This window comes from Anser anser, assembly GCF_964211835.1.
Source record: "Anser anser genome assembly, chromosome: 4".
Taxonomy (NCBI): Eukaryota; Metazoa; Chordata; class Aves; order Anseriformes; family Anatidae; genus Anser; species Anser anser.
The window spans coordinates 1,708,280-1,730,273 of record NC_139724.1 but is presented as its reverse complement, the minus strand read 5'-3'; the positions used below and the strand labels follow the sequence as shown (position 1 = coordinate 1,730,273).

Below are 21,994 nucleotides of genomic sequence, written 5' to 3'. Positions count from 1 at the left end.
GAGTCACATTAGAAAAGAAGGAGTTAAAATGGAAACTACAGAGTTAAATGTGATGGCAAGATAGGACACTGACAAAAGTCTGAGGACCTGCAATTTTCATACAACTAATAATTCAGAACTAAAAGAATAGAAAATTATTTTCACACTTTTTTTTTATGGTTGAGAAGCAAAAGATATGTCACTTCTTTTAAAAGAATGCTCTCATGTGATTACATGATCATGTGAGTGAAAAGGGATAGCTGGGTCACTGAAGTTATAGAGAAAACTCTCCCCTGCTTCAGTGGGTATTGTACTAGGACTTACATGTTTATTCTACTCTGTGCAGAGAAGGGGAAAAACTTAAGATGAAACAGGTAGAGGAGAAAGGCAACTAACAAAAGGTACAGGCACATTTGGCTTAGGTGTATTTGGTTTACCCTCTATTGTTTAAAGTTAAAATCACTACTGGGCTTTTTCTTATTTTGCAAAAGCACTATTTATAACCTTTATACTTTAAAAATAGGGTCAGGTTACCCTGAATTGTACAGCATCAGTAAAGATGTTCTGGGAGAATTTGCAGCAACAGCTGAAGTCTTTGCTCTACTCTGTGCAAAAGATTCAATATTGCCTAGGGAATTACATTCAAGGACAGAAATAGAGTGAGAAAAGCTTTCTTAACAGTATTCCAAAATAAATTCAGACTGTGAAGGAGTGGGAAGAATATTAATCTGTTTTATTTATACACACTCTCTTTTAAGACAAATTAATTATGCAGCAGAAGCATTTAGCATAAAAATACAAGCTTTGAAATGCGTTAAGTGTAGTACAGGGAAATGAAACTGATAGAACCAATGGAAGGAGATTGAAAGAGGCTAATTAGAAAATGTCTAGGAGAGTATGCCCATCTGACAAAAAGTACATAAAACAAAGCATTGTGGGCTTTAGCAGATTATTAATGGTCTGCAAGATTTATTATCCATTCACCTTTGAGATCAGCTTTTTTTTCCCTTTCAATTTAATCTCAATGACAAAAATGCAAAACAGCAAATGCAACTGTCAGTTATAATGAGGTCACAAGCTAACTGTGTTCTTATTTCAGATTTGAGAGTATTATCCCTAGGAATACGATATCTTACACTAAATATTAGTTCAACCAACTATGGCTATAAACTCAAAAACTATGACCAGGTTCTTAGCTTCTTTAGATTTTCATGAAGTGTGGGCTTAAACATTCATTCTGTGGACCTCAAACCTACTGAAGGTATTAAAGCTCTGAGAGAAATCCCCTTCAGTCATTCTAAGCACATTCCATTATGCAATGATTTTTTTCCCAAGGAAAGATAGTATAGATAATGTTGCACTATAGCAGTCACTCATTTAGTCATGTGGCTGAGGAGCATTACTTCTCTCTGTACAGAAGATTCTGAAACTAGACCCATGAGAAGTGTGACTGAGACTTTGTTAGTGATTTTCAATGGAATTAGTATAATAACAAAACCATTAGAAAATATGATGCAATTGTAGGTAAGGAAAAAAAATATTTAAATAATTTTCTACATCAAAAAGAAAAAGAGATGGCTTTGGGATGACTTCTGCATCCCCATCAACCATGGAGCTCTTTCCTGTAAGAAAGATTAAATAGCTGTCTATTACTCCAGTACTCCAGTATTACTCCAGTAGCAACTTCAAATTTATCGAGTCCTACAAGTGCTGTTTTCTCCAGTAGACAGAATAATTATTGAGGGAATACTGTTTCAAAAATCTCTATTTCTTAAAGTTTTTCACTACACATTTGTGTAGTGAAGAGACCGAGAAATGTGAACCTTTCTTCATATGCATTTCTTGCCAGCTTGCTAGCAAAGAATATACAAGATACAATCCCAAGCCCTTTTTACGAGCAGCTTGGAAAATGTCAGAATATTTATGATCTTAGCTTCTTTTGATGAAAAGAGCACATGAACTGTTACCCTGCACTGTTAAACATTACTGACAAAACGAAGGTAAGTATTATGTCAAAGTGTTATCCATTAGAGGAACTCAGTTAGATAATTGCTCACTAAAGCTGTGGATGTGCTGGCCTCACAATTTGGGTAGTCTGGCATTTGGACAGGGGGTGGCAGAATACAGAAGGCTGGAAGGAGTTTAGTATTTGCCAAAGAATGATGCAGCAGGATTCACACTGTAGTTGAAAGCAAAAAGACCTGATGTAAAAAGTACAAGCTGACAGACAGGGTAGAAAGTTCAGGAAAGAAGGGTCTTCTTTTTCCTCTGAATAAGTGGACCAGAAGACAATAGCGATATTTCAATCAGGAGAGAAATTCAGCCACCCAACAATGAATTAACGCAAAATAATGCTAAATTCCCTGGGGAGTTCTTAATAAGTCAGTGTAGATTTTGCATTAAAGTGACGGAATATACTACTTTTCAAATTAAATATCAAAATAGTACTTCTTATCTTCAAAGTGCCTTTCAAACATTTAAGATTTATACTGAAAATAGGAAAGCAAAGAAACTTCTTGGGAACAACTTAGATCAGTTCTAACCAGTCTGATGTGCCAACTATTGTTCTTTACATGATATTTACAATAAGTAGGTAATTTGCAGCAACATGTATATGCTGGAGAATGTTGCTACAGAGGAAAAAATGAAATTAAATTTTATTTGAACGTGTGGTATTATTTTTGCAGGTTTAGTTAGATCCTTTTTGACTGAAATATTAGTGGGAGGGAGAGGGAGAACTTGCTATGCTTGTAAATGACTAGGATTCTTTTTAAAATGCTGGCAAAATATACAGGCAAAATATTCTCTTAATATCTGGACGAAAACTGTCAGATCATACTAGCTGTCCATATGGATTATTCAGGCACCTACATCAGAAATGCAAGAAATGCATTTCTGATTTCTCTTTCTATGAAACACTTGAACTGGAATATTCACTACAAGTAGGCTTTCCTTCCAAATTATGACCCACTGCACAAAAATCCATGCTCTAGCAGGAAGACCACAATAATCTGGAGGTCATCGTGCAAACAAGCAGGAATGAAATTCTTTTCCATAGACAACTGGAAAGCCCTACTACCACTGCTGTTGACTGAAGAAATACTCCTCCAATGTAAGAATGAGAAAGCTGCAGAACAGCTTGCTTACAGGGAGAAAAGTACCAGAAGGAACAGCAGAGCTATACTGGATGAAATATTCTACTATTGAGATTAAGCTAAAATCAAGTTCAGGAGGCCTCATCATCTTAAAGAAGTTCTAACACCATCTATCCATGAGATACAGCTGAATGGTGACATCAGGATGTTTTAATTTTGCATTCTTGAGCAACTTACATGGTCCCCAAGTGTGAGAATTTTGCCCCAAATCTTCTGAAGGGGTGAAAACCTAGCCAAAAGCATTCATCACCCGATCCTTGAATTTTACAGAACTTTTCTTATACATACATTCCTGATTTTTTTTTTCTACTTCAACATCAAGGCAGCCATAAGTATGACTACTAGGACTCCTAATTCCATTGTGGCATAGAAAGAGTTTCTAAAAGTTCAGTGCTAAAAAAACATCAGAGACAACCTCAGACCATTTCTATAGCATTCTGTACTCTATAAAATTCTCTATTATCATTTTTATTTGTCTGTCATCTTTATCCTTTGATAAGCAGCGCCCCAAACTTACTTGCAGACTTACTCTGGTCAGGGACTTAATGTAGTATTCTCTTCTTTAAAGGTCAGTGTCCAACCACTTTTACTGCTGCAAAAAATCTATTCTGGTGGGCAGTGTCCAAACTCTATGAATGCAGAAAGAGAAATTCTAGCTTTAATGAGTGGCCAACAAGGTCATTACAATTCCCTTGATTATTTGAGATGGACTTGCACTGTGGAATGGAGTTATAGTGTTGATTCAACTATAATTTAATTTTAACGACTAATAATTTAATTAAATAAAATCAGCCAGAAGATGAATTCATACTGTCTGATGTATCCAATGGGCTATCCCGATACTTTGTTAGCTATGGCTTCCCCAGATTTTTAAAATAATCTAGAATGATTTAAACCATTTCTGAACTATTTCAATCATCTTCAGAAAAGTTAAAGGTGAGAAATTAATGTAAATTCCTGTATAAATTGGAAGTTTGCTGTACATCATCATCTTTTATGACTAGTGAAAACACTGGAAGTTTATGTATTTAAGAATGGAAATGTCCTAATTTTTATAACAAAAATTTGATTCCACCACTATTTTCCTTTGCCCTAGTGAACTTGAACTAGAGATGCAGCTAAGTAAGCATGCACTATTTCATGTAACTGAGAGTTTGTATGGAAAAAATGATGGCATTTTTTGCAGGTACCTATTAATTCTGAAATTTAGTCCTGGATTAGTATGTGCTACTACCGGGGATTGTGTTCTGGATCACTGCTGAATAATTTGCAAACAAGCTAGCAGTACATTTAAACTGTCTGAGGCACTGAATGTAGGGTGTTTCCTTGCTATGAATTCAGTGTTGTTTTTCAAATGCCTTTTTAACATATTCTTCCCATGTGATTAACCACCTTTCTTCTAATAGAGCTTTTTTTTTTTTTCACAATGGATTATTATTTTCCTTCAAATCAAGCAAAGAAGGAAAAACAGCCTTTCTTTTTTATTATCATCATCACCACCTTTGTGAATCAGATATTTATCCCTCTGACAATCACGTCAGAGGCAGCCAAATACAACACTCACAGCTGACTTGCTGTGTTTTTGACTATTTCTCTGGTCATGCCCCAAATCTTTCTGTTGAGGTTTTGAAACAATCTTCCCTTTAAGTCTCTCTACCAGGTGGATCTCCAACCTTTCTTATTTTTTAATAACCTGAATATATTATCTCCAATCATTCAACATTAGCTAGCTTTCCTTGGGCTCCTCTTCCCTCCAGAGCCTTATACCACAGGACCCTGCATCTTTTTATGATTGAATATGAAGAAGACAGACTTAGACACACAAGGAGCAGCAGTAACTGCTTTTAAAATAGTGCTAAGTTGCACCTTTACAAGGTAAGGTACAAATCACACACACAAAAACCAAACATTCTGAGAACACTCATTCTTTGTGGATCAATTGCAGGAGACTGCAATTATTAACACATTATTATCAGTTATTTGCCATTTTTGAGTACAAAGAAATAGGAAATCTCTCCATACTCAAAGAAACAAAGCCATTATCTTTGCTGATTGTCTGATTTACAAGGCCCCTGAAAATGCTGGTGCTTGAAGTCAGATATCCACTGATATCCATCAGTACCCAAACAGCAGCGTATCTCTGAAAGTGTATTTCTGAAAAGGACTTTGCCTTTGGTGACTACACATGAATTAGTATGCCCAATTTTAAAACATTGAAACACAGATGATTGGTAGAGCTCTAGGCCACAGTAGCTACTTTAGTTTTTCCTGTGTGGCTTTGGCAATATTACCAACTCTCTTGCTCAGCTCTTTAATATCGATAGCCATACAACTTCATAGTGCTTTTTATGGTAGTAGATAGTCATATTCCCTGCATTGCAAGTTTCTCAGCACAAACAATACTCACTACACACTGCTGGGTTTGTTGCTCCCCCCCACCCTGCATTCCCCTATTTCTCTATTTAGGCCAGAAGATGGCCTGAAGTAGTTCAGTGTTTGCGTATGTGCTTTTATAAATTTAAGCTAAAACAAAACAGAAAGCAATGTGTAAACTCTTTTTGCAATACTTCAACAATTTAAAAGATTAAATAGCACTGAACAGAAAACCGTTGAAATCATTCGTAGTGTGCATTTAATCTCTGATGATAAAGAGAAACAACACAGAAAAAAAAACTGTGTGTGGGGGGGAATTACGTATGAAATATGATAGGCAGGAACAGAGAAAACAGTAAAATCATTGTACAGAATGTTCAGGAATCTGGATCTAACTTGTGCAAAACTGTAATGTGCACAAGCCAGCAAGTAAACAAATGATGTTTGTTAATATAATCACCTGGTTAAAGAATCAGCACTTTGTAAAACAGCTGTCACAAACAATGGTGGATACAAAATGTTAAATCTTTTGAGCTGACTGGAAATTTTCAATGAACTCTTGCCAGTAAGAAAATACAAATTTACAAGTATTAAATATTATGACAGCAGGACTAAGCCTGAACTAGTCAATACTAATGGTGCACGTGTGATGTGGGAGACCCATGCTCTGAGACAGATGGCCCTTCCATTTGAATCCACTCACATTCCAAGGGTTCTTGACTCTCAGGATGGCACCAAGGCCTTTTATTTTTCTAAGAACAAATCTCATGGAAATATATATTCTGCATTACAAAGCACATTGGCTTACATCAGAAAAATTGAAAAATACTAGGCGGGAGGGGGGCTTCACTATGCAAGTATGCAAGAATGTCATTCTCTTTTTCCAGCTTTCTTTATCTCCATCTTTTTCTTCAGATACCCATGATTTGAAGAAAGGCTTCATGACAAAATCTGATAGCATTCACAATCCATGCTTTAATAGAGAAACAGGAGATAACAGAAACTTCAATCTTTTTTTTTTGTTTGTTTTTCCCAATTTAAGTTAAGTGTTAGTCGTCCCTGGTATGTGATCTGCCAAAGCCATTTGAACAGTCAGCCCTAATTCAGAAGATTTTTTTGCTGGAGTACAGTTGCTCAGTGGTACGTTCCCTCATTTCAACCCTCCCATATCTTCAATGGACAATATACTCTTAGACCACTCTGCTTTAGCATAGGATGTCTTTTGAGAAGCTATTTTTATTTCTCATAATGCATTCCTGCAGCATATTTATGCCCTCTCTCCTCCTTTACATATTTTTTTTACATCACTATTTTCCATAGAAAACTGCCAACTAGAATACTTGTTATTAGCTTTAAATATCAATTCTTGTTTTCTCTTAGAAACTATTTTAAAATACAATATTATAGATTTATTTTAAACAAAGTTATTAGCAAATACTAGTTCTTCTGCATTAAGGACCCTGAAAACCTAACCCTAGCAAATTCAGTGAGGAGGGTAATGTGTGTAAAAACTACAGACATCTTTGTTATAAAAAGATTTTAATATTAATAAACTAATATATATTTGATTACATTCTTATAAAACAAGCAAAAAATGCCCCTACGAAAATAAAATCCCAACCTTTCTCCTGTATTTAAAGCATGAATAATATTTCTGAAATAAAAATTCAGAGCACCATCAAACTAATTTCACCTTTCACCCTTCCCTTTGTTCGGAGGATTTACCACATCCACTACTTCTGTTTTTACTCACTTTGAACTTCTGTTTATGCAGTGATTTCCTTTTAAAATTTTTGGATGTAAATAGTCCCTGTAGTGATCACTGACAGAAAAGTTTACTGTGACGTCAATTTTCAGAGCCTAATTATTTCCCCCCTACTTTATTATATACAAACATCTAATCTTTTCCACTATTCTGCAAGCCTATTAAAATTAGGTCCTCAATTAAGAATGTTAAACTGATTTTATTTTGCCTGGCTCATTGCACCACTACAGTTGTTTGACTCATCCTTCAGAACATAAGGAAATAAATAAAAATAAAAATAAAATAAAAACATATAACAATAATAAAATAAAATAAAATAAAATAAAATCAAACAAAATCAAACAATAATAATCCGGGAAAAAGTGAAATGTTGACTCCCTAAATTTTTATATAAGATGACTTGCTAAAACAGATTTGGAAGAGGTGACTTCTGAATTAAAGAACTGAAGAATTGACTTAACTTATAGAAATTGCTTAATATTTGTCAGTGTATCTAAATGACTGCATTTTATTTACTTATTTATTTATTTTACAAGTATGAACCAACATTTTGATTATCACATATGGTAGCTGGTAATGTTGAGTGTGAAAGTAAAAGCATTGCAAGGCTAGTTTCTCCTCCTCTGACTTTTTTTTTTTTTAATGTACGTCAGCACTTTATCATCTTCACTGTGACTTGCTACAAATTTAAAATAGCCTAAAAGATCCAAGACAGTATTCTCACAGCAGTTTAGCTACTGCATCATTATTGGTCTTGTTACTGTAATCTCATAGTTCTAAGCAACAATTATTTGATTTATGGAAGTATCATTTCCATTTTATGGACAGGTAATTGAGTTCCATGATACATTAATTGATTTGCAGGGGAGATATGCTAAATGCTGTCTGGAAAAACAAATGATTCCAGGTCTTCACAATCTCAATGCCTTTTAGAGCTTGCTCCTGAACCACTGAAGAAGTTTGTTCTAGGTGATGGTGAAGCTACAATTTAGTGCTTTACCAAAGAATGTTCATGTTCCAAAATGAAAGTGAGGGTTAATGTGTTTTCATGAGCTATAAAGGCATAATCAAAGGTTAATGTTGACTCCTAGTTCAGGATCAGTTCTCTTCTCAATGTATATCTAGTGGGAAGATGAACCAAGGCAAAAGATGAAATTTGACAAGGTAGCACTGTGAAAGGAAGTTATGAGCTATATATCAACAGCTTGACTGTGATTCAGTTCTGCAGCCGATAATGGTCAGAGTGCTAGTGATCTAGCAATTCATGAGGAACAAGTCAGCCCATCAATGTCTGGCATGGTTATTAATATTGAAAAAAAATTCCAGTTAATGAAAACAGAAAAGTCACTGAATGGCCGCACCAGATTTGTCTGTAATGAAACAAGTAGCATTAATATTAATCTAAATTCTCTAATTTTATCTCTCTCTTTTTTCATTTATATATATATATATATGTGTATATATGTATATATATATATATAACCAGTGATATTTCAGGATCAGTGGAAGATTGCAATACATACTCAAACCTGACGTTACTACCACTGAGCAAACAGAATTCCACTGATGAATTTGCCCCTCTGATCCTGATCTTTATTGCCACAGTGATTTCTGCCTTCGCAAAGAAGATATGAAAATCCTATCCTTCTGACAGGGCAGTAGTTTTACACTCATTTTGCAGAAGTGTAAATCACAAGACAAAGTATAAAGCTATAAAAGACTGAGCTCCCCCCGTAAAAATTCCCGTTTTTACGACGTTCTCACTACAGCCGTTACTCAATGAACTGAATGCTGGAAGCTTTAATCAAATGAATGAAATAAACAGTTATATAATATCTTCCCTAACAATACACTTCAATAGTTACGTAAATCTTCATAATTTGTTTATAAGGAAGGTAGGTGCAATTTTCTCATTCAGTATAGAATCTCGTAATTAATTTACACTAATGAGTTAAGATTAAATTGTAAGTGACAGAATTTTGTGAATCAGTAGGTACATTAGGAGAAAATTTAAGGAGAATGAACCAGAGTATGCTTTACTCGGATGTACTGTCACACAAATATTTATTATTTATCATAATATTCTGTTATATATAAGTAAGCCTACTGAAATACAAATGTAACACTAAAAATATCTTGATCTTGCACTGGCACTCTGACATGAAAATTGGTCAAAAGAAAAACTTCCTTGTTAATATAAAAAAGCATGTGAATAAATGAAAAAATAAAGAATGAGATTCTATAGCATTACAATAATTTACAAATACCACAATGCAGATTATGTTTGCCCTACTACTTTGCTAAACATCTGTTTTTTAGACACTATGTTACTATAACGTATTATACATTCCTGTGTTATACTACTGCATTGCAAATCTGCTGTTTTGGAAGATTCGGGAATATGACCATTTGACAGCAAATTAAAAATCATAAGCAAAGGTGGTCAAATGCTTGCAACATCCAGTGACATTTGGAACAATGTTCTAGTCCCAGTCAATCCTAACAATTATCCACTTTTTTTCTGTGTTCTCTGAAGCTAATGTGGGATTATGAATTTGGGGGGGGGAGGAGGGGGGGGGGGCGGAAGAATATTGTTTCTAGGCAATGTGAGAAGCACACATCCTAACATTCTGTTTTCAAGCATAAGCTATTAGTAACATTGAAGCCATGGAGGAGAGCAGAAAAACAAGTATTTTGGAGCATCACACTTTCCTCCAGCATGGAGAATTTATAGGAGGAAAGCTCCTTACCTAATTTTGTAGTTCAGCTTTTTCTTTTTTCTTTTTTTTTTTTTTTAATTGATGATCCCATGCAAAAATGATGATGAATTGAGATGAAAAAAGGAGTGTTAGCTGAAAGGAATCAGCTGATAATAACATGCTGAAATCATTGACTGCGATCCAAAACATAGAACCCTGGCTGTATTCTGGGTATGTCTGAATGTCTGTGTAATGAATCTGTATGTGCACTAACCTGGAAAATTGGCCACAGTGTACCTGCTTTGGTTGCCTGTCTGGATTGCCAAATTTCAAAGCAAACAAACAAGTACTTCTTTTTCCATAAAGCCTGTAGAAACCACAAAAAGAAGCAGGAGGACATAAATGACTCATAAACACAGACGTCTGTAGCCAAAATCAGCTAGGTGTTTCAATTCTTAAGGTATTGCACTTGCAGAAGTTCCAGTTGGGTACCTGCTGAAAATCAAAAGTTGTACTTCATTTACATTTTAAACCATAATAGTCATGCTTGTGCTGCTGTTAGAGGAACAGGGAAAAGAATCTGGGGTTTTATTATGTTTTAAATACCTTCCAATTCCAGGCCTAATAGGAAACAAAATTGTTGTAAATAGCAGCACTTTAAAATAGAAAGAGTGATTAACACAGGAAGTTATACTCAGGTTACCTATTGCTTTCTCAGCAGAACAAAGTCTTTGCAAACACATAAATATGCATTTTTTTCCCCTCTGAAGAAAAGGTGTATCTTATAACCTGTAAGACAAGCCATAAAACCAAAGCAAACCTGATTCTTTTAAACAGAAAGTGTTCTTTAAAAATTCAGTTTTGAGAGCATAAATATTTAACTGTTTTGAGCATGTTGTAAAAGCTCAGAATTACTTAAAATAGTGCCAACAACAAAGAAAAAGCAGCCTAAATTTTTAGTAAGAAATACCTTATGAAGATTATATTCCTTATAACCTCTCAGTATTTCAGCATACCTGATTTGATAAGAAATGCTTTGAAGTATTACTCTGAATGTTTTAAGTGACCAACTCGTTATAATAATTGACTACAAAGTTTTGACATATACATTAATGAAACTAAATTATTAATGTAGGATTTTGTTAGAATAATGATCCTTTTACCATCAATTAATTCTGTATATATTTAAGAAACACAGTGAAACATGCAAAGTGGTAGAAAAAAAAAATCACGTATCTTAATCAAAGAGCCTCAGATGATAGATAAATTATAACCTTACTGGCTGCCTCAGTGTGAGGACAGACAGAGCACATGTTGGAGAGGGACACAATGTTTTTACTGTTTTGAAGAAATGGGAGAGGCAAAACCACACCTCTTCTTATAAATCATGTTCCTCACTTCTGCTGGCTCTGCCCATTGCTACAACCCAATATGAACTGCTTGCAACAACTAAGCCAAAACTACTCCTGCTCCCCACCAAGAGTTTCCCTGGTGAAAAATATAGTTTTGACTCTTATTTCAAAAAGAGTCAATTTCCAAGCAGTGCCATACACACTGTCCAGACGAATCTGAGTTAGTCTTCTATGAATAATTCACTCAGCCTTATCTTAGTTCTTGATTATCTTTGTACACATGTTCAGAATAAAATGATAAAATAAAGTCATTGTTATCACTCCTTTGTATAGCTAAGTACCAGATACATATTCTATTTCCCTACACCTTGTTCTTAAATGTTAGACTACTGGCTAGACACTTAAGATTTATGAAGTAGTTATTTGTCGAATGTTAAGTGAATCCTTAGTAAGATCATTGGGGACTACTAATTATAAAATATAAATAGTCCAAATTTTAATAAATAGATTTTATGAAGAACAATTTTAAATCTAAACTGGAAAACAATTTCTAGAGCAATTATTTTAAGAAATTGCACTAGTAAAAAGACTTTATATGCAGTTTAATGATTAGCAATGAATTTATATAATCACATTAGCAGTAAGATACATATACAGCAATTACAAGTGTTATGTGTTCAGGCTTTATCTAACAGTAATGTCCAAGCATTACTTTGTAAGTAACACAAAATAATTCGTGTGATTAAATCTTTAAAACAATACCCAGTGGGCACGACTAAGAGCCAAAATTAATGGCAAGTGTTAACTTTGAAAATCATTTATCATTGACAAGTAGGAAAGTAGACAGAGTATACATATAAACACATGCCTACATTTAACACATGCTCATATTAAAGATTATTTTTCAAAAAATTTACTCCAAAAAAAAATTGAATGTGGTGAAAAATCCTGCTATGCAAAGTTTCTTTGAATGACAGTTATCTGTCTGAAAACACAAACTGGAAACAATCCTGCTTCTCAAAATATTCTTTTATTTCTATGTAGAGTTTTCATCAAATGTGGCAAAAAAAAAAATCAACATTAGGCTTCAGTATTTGTTACTCTAAGTAACTTTTCTAATCCTTCTTCTTATTATTTATTTTAAATTATTTATATCTAATTATGGCACACTTCAAAACCAAAAACAAACAAAAAGAAATAACAATATACCTTCAACATTCTATATATTTAGATATGATATTTAGGGAATATCATTTAAAAATATGGTATTCCAGACAATTCAGCTCTCTGCAACACCTTAAGGTTCTGTTTCAGATATATTTTCTGAGTTCCGAACAAATTTGGGAATTGCTTTAGTTGGGCTGAATTAGACATATAAAAGCTACCCCCAAAATGTTATATTAATGTTCTATTTCCTCAACAATGATCATTTGACTTTTTCTGCATAAGTTGTTTTCATTCTAGCAGCAGCAAACCACTTTAAATGGTGAATCATTTTATGCTGTTCCCCAGGCACCACTAATCATGGTAATCTAATCTGTTCATATTAACCCACATGCCACAGCTCCACAGACAATTAACCCTTGTATTTCAGGGGGTTGTGCAAATCAAATCTCGACCCCGTTACTATAATCTTCTGTACGCTATGTAGGTTGCTTCAGTTTGCATAATTTCTTGTAAAGATTTTTCTTTTAAATGATTTCTCCCAGCACTCAGATAACATCTAGGTAAAATCCAGAGGAAAAGAGAAACAACAAAATCAATCCATCTTCTCAATAATTTATGATGCTGTACAGAAAATACAAATCTAGTTATCATTAAAATCTTGGGCTCACATTATTTATCAGATCTGAATCAATGAAGGCAGAACATCTTGTCTGTTTCAACTGCAGCAGGGGTACCAATGGCAATTCCTTTATGGCTCCATTTTTCCCCTCATTAAAGGCCCTGTCTCCTGGGCTCCTCTCCTCCGGCAAGGTACCAGGACAGGAACTCAAAGGGCATCCCACAGGGGCTGCCAAGGAGGGACTGAAGAGGAGTTAATCACTGCCTCACTCCTACACTTGAATGCCAGCTGGGACAGACCAGCACAGCTACACCACAAGAGCAAGTGCTGGTCTTGCTGTAAAGACAGCTCATAATCATGAGACCTGGAGGCAAGAATGGACACCACACATTTTACAGAACTATGAATAGGCTTTGCAGTGTTTTGTGTACTGTTTCATCTGGGAATTGTGGCTACCTTACGTTATTTCTATCCAGGTCAGCTCCATAGCAGGGAAGCAGACTTTTTTCTTGATTTGGAAGGACAGACTGGGGCATAGCGATGTTTTCTTAGTGCAGTTTTACGTAGCTCAGGGCAAAATACTCTCAGCATAGCTACTTTGGGAGTTCCTTCTGACATTGCTTGTACTTCATGGCCTAATAGATGGAAGTTTCAAAGATGTTAGAATAGACCACAAGACAGAGTATCACCTTCTTGCCAAGTAATTTGACTTTCATAGAACTTAGCTGACTAAAAAATCACTGCCTTATATCTACCATTCATGAAAGACCTTGCCTTTGTCCAGGACTGTATGAAGTAAGAGAAAACAGGATTTCTTCCAGAGCAAAATGAGATAAAAAAGGATTTTTTCAGCTGTTGCTTAGAGCCTTTTTTGTGATATATCTGTGTGGTCTTTCAACTCCAGTCTGGATAAGGTAATCAATTTATACATGCAAATCTAAAAAAATGGAAAAAAAATCCCCCATGAATTGACTATGTTTTGTCCTCTGGTGAGTTTTCCTGACTTTGAGCCAAGCATGCAGTCAGCCCATGGACAAATTTTCCTGGCAGAAAGAGAATTGAAGGAAAAATGGAGGGCACAACAGCGTCTCAAAGAGAGCAATGATATGTGGGAGAGGGGCTCAAGGACATCTTTTACAGCATAAAATGAAATTAATACTTGCCATCCTTCGTGGTCTAGAGACTTTCTGATGAGCTACAGTAGAGATACTCATAGAGCATCCCAGCCAGGGAATGTCTCCTTGAAGATCTCAGTGGTCCTTAGGTATGATTTAACACAGAAGTAGACACAGTCAAAGCTGACAGTAGTTATACACAGTTGGAAAGATAATGATGGACAGATGAGCACTATTCAGGACTGTGTACTGCTTATAATAGATTAGCTGCCAGCAATTTCTGTAATGTTTTTTATTCTGTATGTTGCACAAAAGTGATTTGAACTTTTCATATTTAAAAAATGAATTTCTTTAATGAAAGATTATGTGGTAAAATTTATTTCTTGATTAAATTGGCAAAGCTTATGGAATTGGATTTTTAGAAGAATCATAGCTTCATAACTGTATTTAACACCAATATTTAACCATTGTCACTTACAGATAATAAGCATAGACTAAGACTAAGAACGTTCAGAAACATTCAGACTACTCTTAGTAACTGCTCTACATGGCAGTAACAATGCTGTCATTCAGTACAAGATGCATGGTTACAAAACTAATTTAGACTAAGACTACATTCACTGGCAGCAATAAATTTAAAATGCAGTAGTTGGTAGAAGGAAGCAGAAGATTCACTTGCATTATACCTTATAGGAGCTGTGATGCACTTCTGCAATTCATAAAGATGGATGGGTAAAAAATACGTTTGGACAACCATTTCCTGTGCTACACTTTCATAGTCCAATAAAATAACAATCAACAATAAATCAACAAATTCCAAATATTTTTAGTTTAAGAGATTATCTGAAGATCATAGGATAATGCCTCAGTAAGTCTCTTGATGATGTTTCCATCTGACAGTGCAGCCATATGCTTTGTCAATTGAAACGTAACTCAGTTTCATGCTGTATTATCAACACATCAGAACAGCAACCATTTTAAACTAGTGTGAATACTTTGATGTGCAAGTTCCTGCCTCACTATCTATCCATAGTCATTCTTTTTACCATTTTGCAGTATACAGTTTTGTTTTGTTTTGTTTTTTTTTTCTATATTATCTTGCTGAGAGTTTTAATCCTCTGCAGGCAACAGAGGATTGCAAACAGGCTTACAGAAGAGCTCAGATACTTCAGAAAACCAGGAAGTTCAGTTGCCTATGTTGCATTTAGCTTGAGACAGAGATGATCAAGTCCAAATTCTCTTGCAATTTACTAAGCATGCAGTAATTGGACAAGAAACAGAACCAGTGCAACAACAGTTTTACCTGTTCCTCTTATCTGAATATTATCACTTTCCAGTGACACTGCATTTTATTCTAAACTTAAGGACTAAACAGATCTTATAAGTCCCAATGAATGAAACTACATTAAAACCTTTTGTCTTTCAGTCCAAAAGATGCTTTCAGTTGCTTGTCTTTCATTAAGGACAGTTACATAATCCTTTTGTTACAGATTTTCCTGCCAAATTCTTGCAGTACATTCTTTGCTTTAATCCCGTTGTTTGTTCTCCCCAAAGACCCAACAGCTAGCATCAAACAAATCATTTTAATACTTTTTACCACACAGCTTGTGACTTAGAGAGGATAGCAGTGGAGCTTATGTCACATTAACCTTAACCAGAATTTACATGGAAGGGATTACATCCTAATAACATGCTTTAATTTTCTAAATTTGATTTAACATACCCAAGTACTACAGTTACTGTGTTCGACTCATAAAGAACAACAATCAGAAATATTTTGTAAGCAATATGTCACAACTCACGGCATATGGAAGCAGGGAAAAGTACGCAGCAGTACAAATGCTGAGGAACTGCACAGCTCTTAGAAAGACTTTTAGGAGTCCTGAAATCTTAAATAAATAAATAAAAATCAAGAAGTCTGTGGATGCAAGATGTTTTGCACACTGCATGGAAAAAAAAATCTTCTCATATGGGGAGATCTGTTTGTAGGATTTGATTCCCAGGTGTCATATAGAAAGGATTAACTGCTTTAAGACATTGCATGAAAAATTTTTGAATTGTCTTAGGAAATGTTCTGAACTAATTCCATGATACTTAAATTGCAAGGCAACAGTGACAACAGTTCTATAACACAGTACCTGGGCTGAAGGATATGAAATTTTCACAACTATATGAAGAAATTTCACTGGTGTGTCTCCAATACTGCCACAGCTATATCCCCAAGAGTCCCCCTACAAAGTTTATATCAAAGTTTTATTTTATTGTGGGGATTGCTTTAGTCTAGTCCCAGTATCCACCTGGATCCTGTACTGTAAAAACACCCCAAAATCTATCTCCGCTTCAGAGTTTGCAATCAGAAATTAAATCAAAGAAATCAATACGCATTAGAAAACACAAGAAAACAAGAACAAATGTGGTCACAGTGATGGGATGTGGTCTCAAAATACAAACTGCCTGAGGACTGTGAGGGCTTCTTGTGGATGTAAGAGCAGAGAGGAGTTACAGGAAAAGATTTAAAAGAAGGCAATTAAGTAAGTTTGCAGATGTTTAGAAATATCATGGTAGAAATTGCATGATTTTTGAACAACTGAAAATAATTTTTCAAAAATTAGTAAACGGATGATGAAGGCTGATGTCATAGGTCTACTGCAGATAGAATTAACATTTTAAGGAAAATAGATCCAAAGCATGAACATTTTCAAGAACAGCGGGCAAGACCCTTCTGAAGAATGATATATAGAAGAAAACAGTTTAAAAAACCATGGAGGAGAACGTGATCAAATACTATCACTAATAGGGAACCAGAAAGAAAGAGGCAATTGAGAGGAGAAGGCTATATCCTGATACTGACTGGAGAGTATAAGCAGGTAGAAAGCTTGATTTCTTCCCCATGGAAGTATGAAACAAAAGATGAGCATCTTTTTCCTTGCTGAAAATATGACCTTGTGTTTATTTAGGAGTAACTTTTCATTCATATTGAAACTGGTCAATTAACATTAAAAATGCAAAAGGGAAGGCTATAAAATTTGCCTTCGGGATCACTCATTTTTAATCATTTTTAAAACATTTTAAAACGGCCAAACAAAAGTAAAAGCAAACTCTGTCATACTCCCTGTTTTGAGATGTATAGCAGCATACAATCAGCTATTTCTCAGAGTCAGAAACACAGACATCATAAAGAGTCTCTTCTTTACTAAAAGAAAGCAGAGATCTCACAGAGGCTGATCCTCCACTTTTGGCTTGTGTAGAGCCTCTGTTAATTCTGAAGACAAAAAGCGTGTGAGAACGCCTAAGTGTTCATCTAGAGAAATAGGTGTTGATTAAAATTGAGAGTTAAGAATACTGTCACGAGACATGGTCCTTTAAAATCCCTTTGTTCTTTCTTTATACCATAATATCTTTAGAATTAAATGCAACTTTTTTGTTTGTTTTTAAATACATTTCTAGGACTACTATCTTCAAAAACATCAGTACTATAATTCCACATCATTATAAAGTTATTTTGGATTTATCTTTGATGGATTTGTATATAATACAAGCAGCTAAAATTTCCCTTATTTTTACCCAAAAATGTCAGTAATTAGAGACACAGGGTAAAACATTTACATTCCCATGGTATTAGCTCAGCAAGTTGGTTTCAAATATTGTTTCAAATTTAGTAAGTAACAGGAATGTGTAGATTTTCTGTTGATTTCAAATGTGTGACCTGAAAAAGAGGAACCACAAACATGTAGGCTTACAGTACCGAATTCCTACATATTTGAATATAAATTTGACTCTGCCCATTTCAGCCCAATATATTTGAAGAAAGTTAATGAAGGCAAGGCAACATCTCAAAACATGAAGGATTTACAAGGTGGTTGTTACATTACAATTACTTCTCATCAATTAACTTTTTATTGAAGAGGACAATCTTGAAATAGCACTGCACAAAACTGAAGATTTGAACACTTCAGTATCTGTTATCAGCTATTTCCAAAAGCATAACTGAAGAGTAAACAAATATAAAATCATTATCTTTGGAAAAATATACAGAAGTCTTGGAAAAAATAAGCTAGAATTCTTCTTTATATCAACTGTAAATATTACAGAAGTAAATGGCCCATTAGGCTCCCATCACTCAACTGAAATATTTCTTCATACTCTTCTTTTTTCTTTTTTTTTCTTCCCCACCAGCCCCCCCCACCCCCCCCCCCCCCACCCCCTTCAGCAACAATGCACTCCTCTTGGAGTGGCATTTAAATTTTAGAAGAATAAGATTATCTGTGGACTGAGAAAGATAAAGCAAATGTGGAAACATCAGTCAGCTAAACATTTACATGAGCTTCCAGAGGGCAATGCAGATATTAGACTCACAAAGGACAAGGGAAAACAAGCTTTCTTGGATGTGAAAGGGGAGGAACTACTTTTCATCAGTCCTGTTGGATCTTTAACTACAACCTTATGCCAAATACATTTGCAGCATATAGCATGCTGTTAAAGGGAGGAGTCAAATCTCCTATCTTCCCCAGCTCCTCTCTCTCATAACACTGGAAGGGAAAAAACAGCCCATGAAAAGATTTCTCCAGCAAACAAGCAATCTCTGGCCACCTGAACAGTCTTGTTAAGAAAACTAAGGAGTTCTTTCCCTGCATCATGGACTATCGAGTGGAATTTGAATTGTGTATTCTCGCCTGAATTGGGATTTAGGGACAGTGTGTCTGGAAATATTAGGATTAATGTTTAATTCTACCTAAAATGTTTTTTTTTTTTTTTTCTATTATACTCGTGTGTGCAGTTTGTTTTCAAAGAGAAGACCATTTTGCCAAGAGAATATCTTAACCCTGAAGAAACTGTAACATCTCATCCCGTATCCTGAATTATACTTTATTTTCCCTTTGGATTTCCATATTTTTCAAAACTATAAAACTGAAACTGAGCTTTCTTTTAAATAGCTAGCCATAGTTTCCCAAAACAGGCCGACACACAGGAGAGCAAAGTTCAGTTACATTGAGTTGGTTTAACTCTGGAAGGTCTCCACAATATTTTTAAGTTTATAAAGCTTCAAGTTCTTTTCATTTTGCATGAAGGAGGGAAGGAATTTGAGACGTTCTCCTCTGCTAAGCCTCCCTGTAGAAAATATTCTTTCTCCTACTTTTACGCCATCTGTAATACTAGAAATCCAATATTACAGAAAAAAATAAAAAATAAAAACACAACCCACAATTTGAAAAAAATGGACTTGATTCCTCATCTGTTGAAGAAACTTTTACATGCATTTTAATGCATTTATTGAATGACCTGAAGTTTTCTGTGATGGTCTATGAAAACTATGTCCAGCTATGAAAGATTTGAAGGACAATATGTAAAAAGAATATCACAATTACTGTTTGCAGCAGAACTTCCTTTAAGAGTAAAATCAGTGACAATCAGCTGGTCTGATTCTTTCCTGCAGATTTCGTATGTGAGAACTAATCTAACATTTTTCATGCTCATTTACACCTAAGCTATTCTAGGGAATTATAGAACTTAAAATGCTCTAGTTGTGTCTATTCTATTACTTTCTCCCACACTACCCCCTCCCCCCCTTACATCAATGTTAGAATAAAAGTTACTAATGTAAGCAAAAGTTTTATCACTTCATATTATGAAAACTCAGGCATATTTATAATTATAAGTAAATACCATTACTGTACAAAACTGTTGTTGCCCTTCCTGTTACTGTAAAAAAGGAAGTGTATTTTTTTCCCTTTTGGTAACCTTAATAGCTATTTTCAAGTTTTATTTCCCCAGTTGCCAGAACTTCCCCAATTCTACGTAGATATAGAATTAACTAATGTGCCACTGTAAATAAGTGTAGCCATTTCTCTATAGACAGATAAAATGGCATGATCTTTAAAAATAAACAATAACAACCAACAGTAAAAATTTAATGATAATCATAAAAGGAATGGGGAATTGTGAAGATCAATAAATTTGTGATAACTCTGCTTTAAATTCACTGTTACCAATTTGAGAAGACAGTATTCCACTGCAGGACAGCAATTAACCTTTGTCTTCTGATTCTGGCTGTTTAACAACAACAACAAAACCTTCTGAAAGTGAAAACTTTATTTTTTTTTTTTTTTTAGTTTTGTATATTCTCTAATTGATACTATTGCACAGACATTTCCTGTACATTTCGCTGTCATTAAAGTTGCGTGAGCAACAAAATGAGTTTATTTTTCTCAGTTTGCCAATTTTGCAACTTGGCCAAATGCTGACTAACACCCTTTTCAGAGTCCATTTTTCACCACAAAAATTCATTCTCAATACAAGAAATTACATTCCTCCTTTCAACATACAAAATATGTGGATCAGATGGCCAGAAGCCGATCATTTTTCTTGCCATATATTTTCAGTTATTGATTTGGCAGTACATATCACACAATCAGATCAAGGATTCTGATTCAGGATGGTACATAACCAATTCCCAGTCCCATGGACCTTCCCAACCTTCCTACAGTTACCCATTTGCTACCCATTACCTATCTTGCTGAACTGTGCTAAAGAAAACATGGTAAGAGAGAAATGCAAGCCATGCAACTTCTGTGGAAAATGTACCTGAGAACACACATAGTGGTACCATCAATGCCCAATGTCTAACTCAGAGTTTACATAATATACAGTGCAGTATTTTTATATATACATATATATAATGAGTAGACTCATGACATGTACAGACAGTTTTCATAATCTAGTAGCAGTTCTCTAGAGAGAACTAGTCACAGTAGTTAACATCTACTTTGTCCAAAAGAGAAGCAATCTCATCCTATTATTTTCTCGGTAGCATTGACAAAGCTAATCTTATGCTGCTTTAGCAAAATAAAAAATATATAATTTAAAACATCCATTGTCACAAAAACTGGACTATCATATTCAAAAATTATTTTAAGCAATGCAATCATAAAAGGAAGATAAAAATAAAATGGTAGTGCAACAAAGAAAAGTTAGTTACTAATTTTCACAGGATCCAACACTGATTTGTCTAGCATCCTTACATTCCAGAACTTTCTGCTACAAAAAACATGAAATTTAAGGTTATGGAACTGAGATGAAATCAGTTCATAGACCTCCTTTTATATGCAGACTCAGCAGGCTAATTTGTCAAGGGCATTCTCATGGCAGTATAAGGCTCAGCATTAATCTGTATCTGTAAAATTCCAGCAGAGCAAATGGCTGGAACAAGCGTCAAGAAAACTCAGTTACCTGCTGTACTAATAACCACAAGGCTATACACATCATGCTGAGAAAACATCCATAAGGAGCAATGTCATTACCTTAAAATTTCAGGTTGTCTTGATGAGCTGTTTATTCCAATTAACACAGAAGGAAATTGCTAGGTAACTAGCATCTTCTTTTATGAAGTCTCTCCGTCGTTCAGATTACAATGAGTTCTGCAACATACTTTTTCGAGGATCACAACATTTCAAGCAATTTTAAATCACATACGGCAACTACAAATTTAATCTCATCACGCTGTAATCCATAAATCCATATACAGAAATAGCTTCCTAAGAAATTTTCATACATCGAACAGAAAACGCTCAACATTTATTTATTTATTTGGATTGTACAGATTAGCATCAAAATCCTACAATTAAAAGTGCCACACAGAAATCAAGTTCCAAATATGCTGACATGAATCAGATCTGCACTACCACTAATGAACAGGAAGGCTGAAGGGGATCTCTGAAAGTACAGCGAGGATGTCATGTTGATCCTTGGAAGTTTAAATACGGGTACACCTAA

At 34.8% G+C, this 21,994-nt stretch overlaps 1 long non-coding RNA gene across 1 annotated transcript; it reads right to left on the bottom strand.

The window, feature by feature from the left end:
* Nucleotides 1-3,218: 3,218 nt before the first annotated feature.
* On the bottom strand, nt 3,219-21,637 carry LOC310899693. Its single transcript, XR_014584543.1, has 3 exons — nt 21,523-21,637; nt 10,246-10,338; nt 3,219-3,763 (listed from the first exon to the last, which is right to left on the bottom strand). It is a non-coding gene; the product is annotated as an uncharacterized lncRNA (long non-coding RNA).
* Between the last annotated feature and the right edge of the window lie 357 nt (nt 21,638-21,994).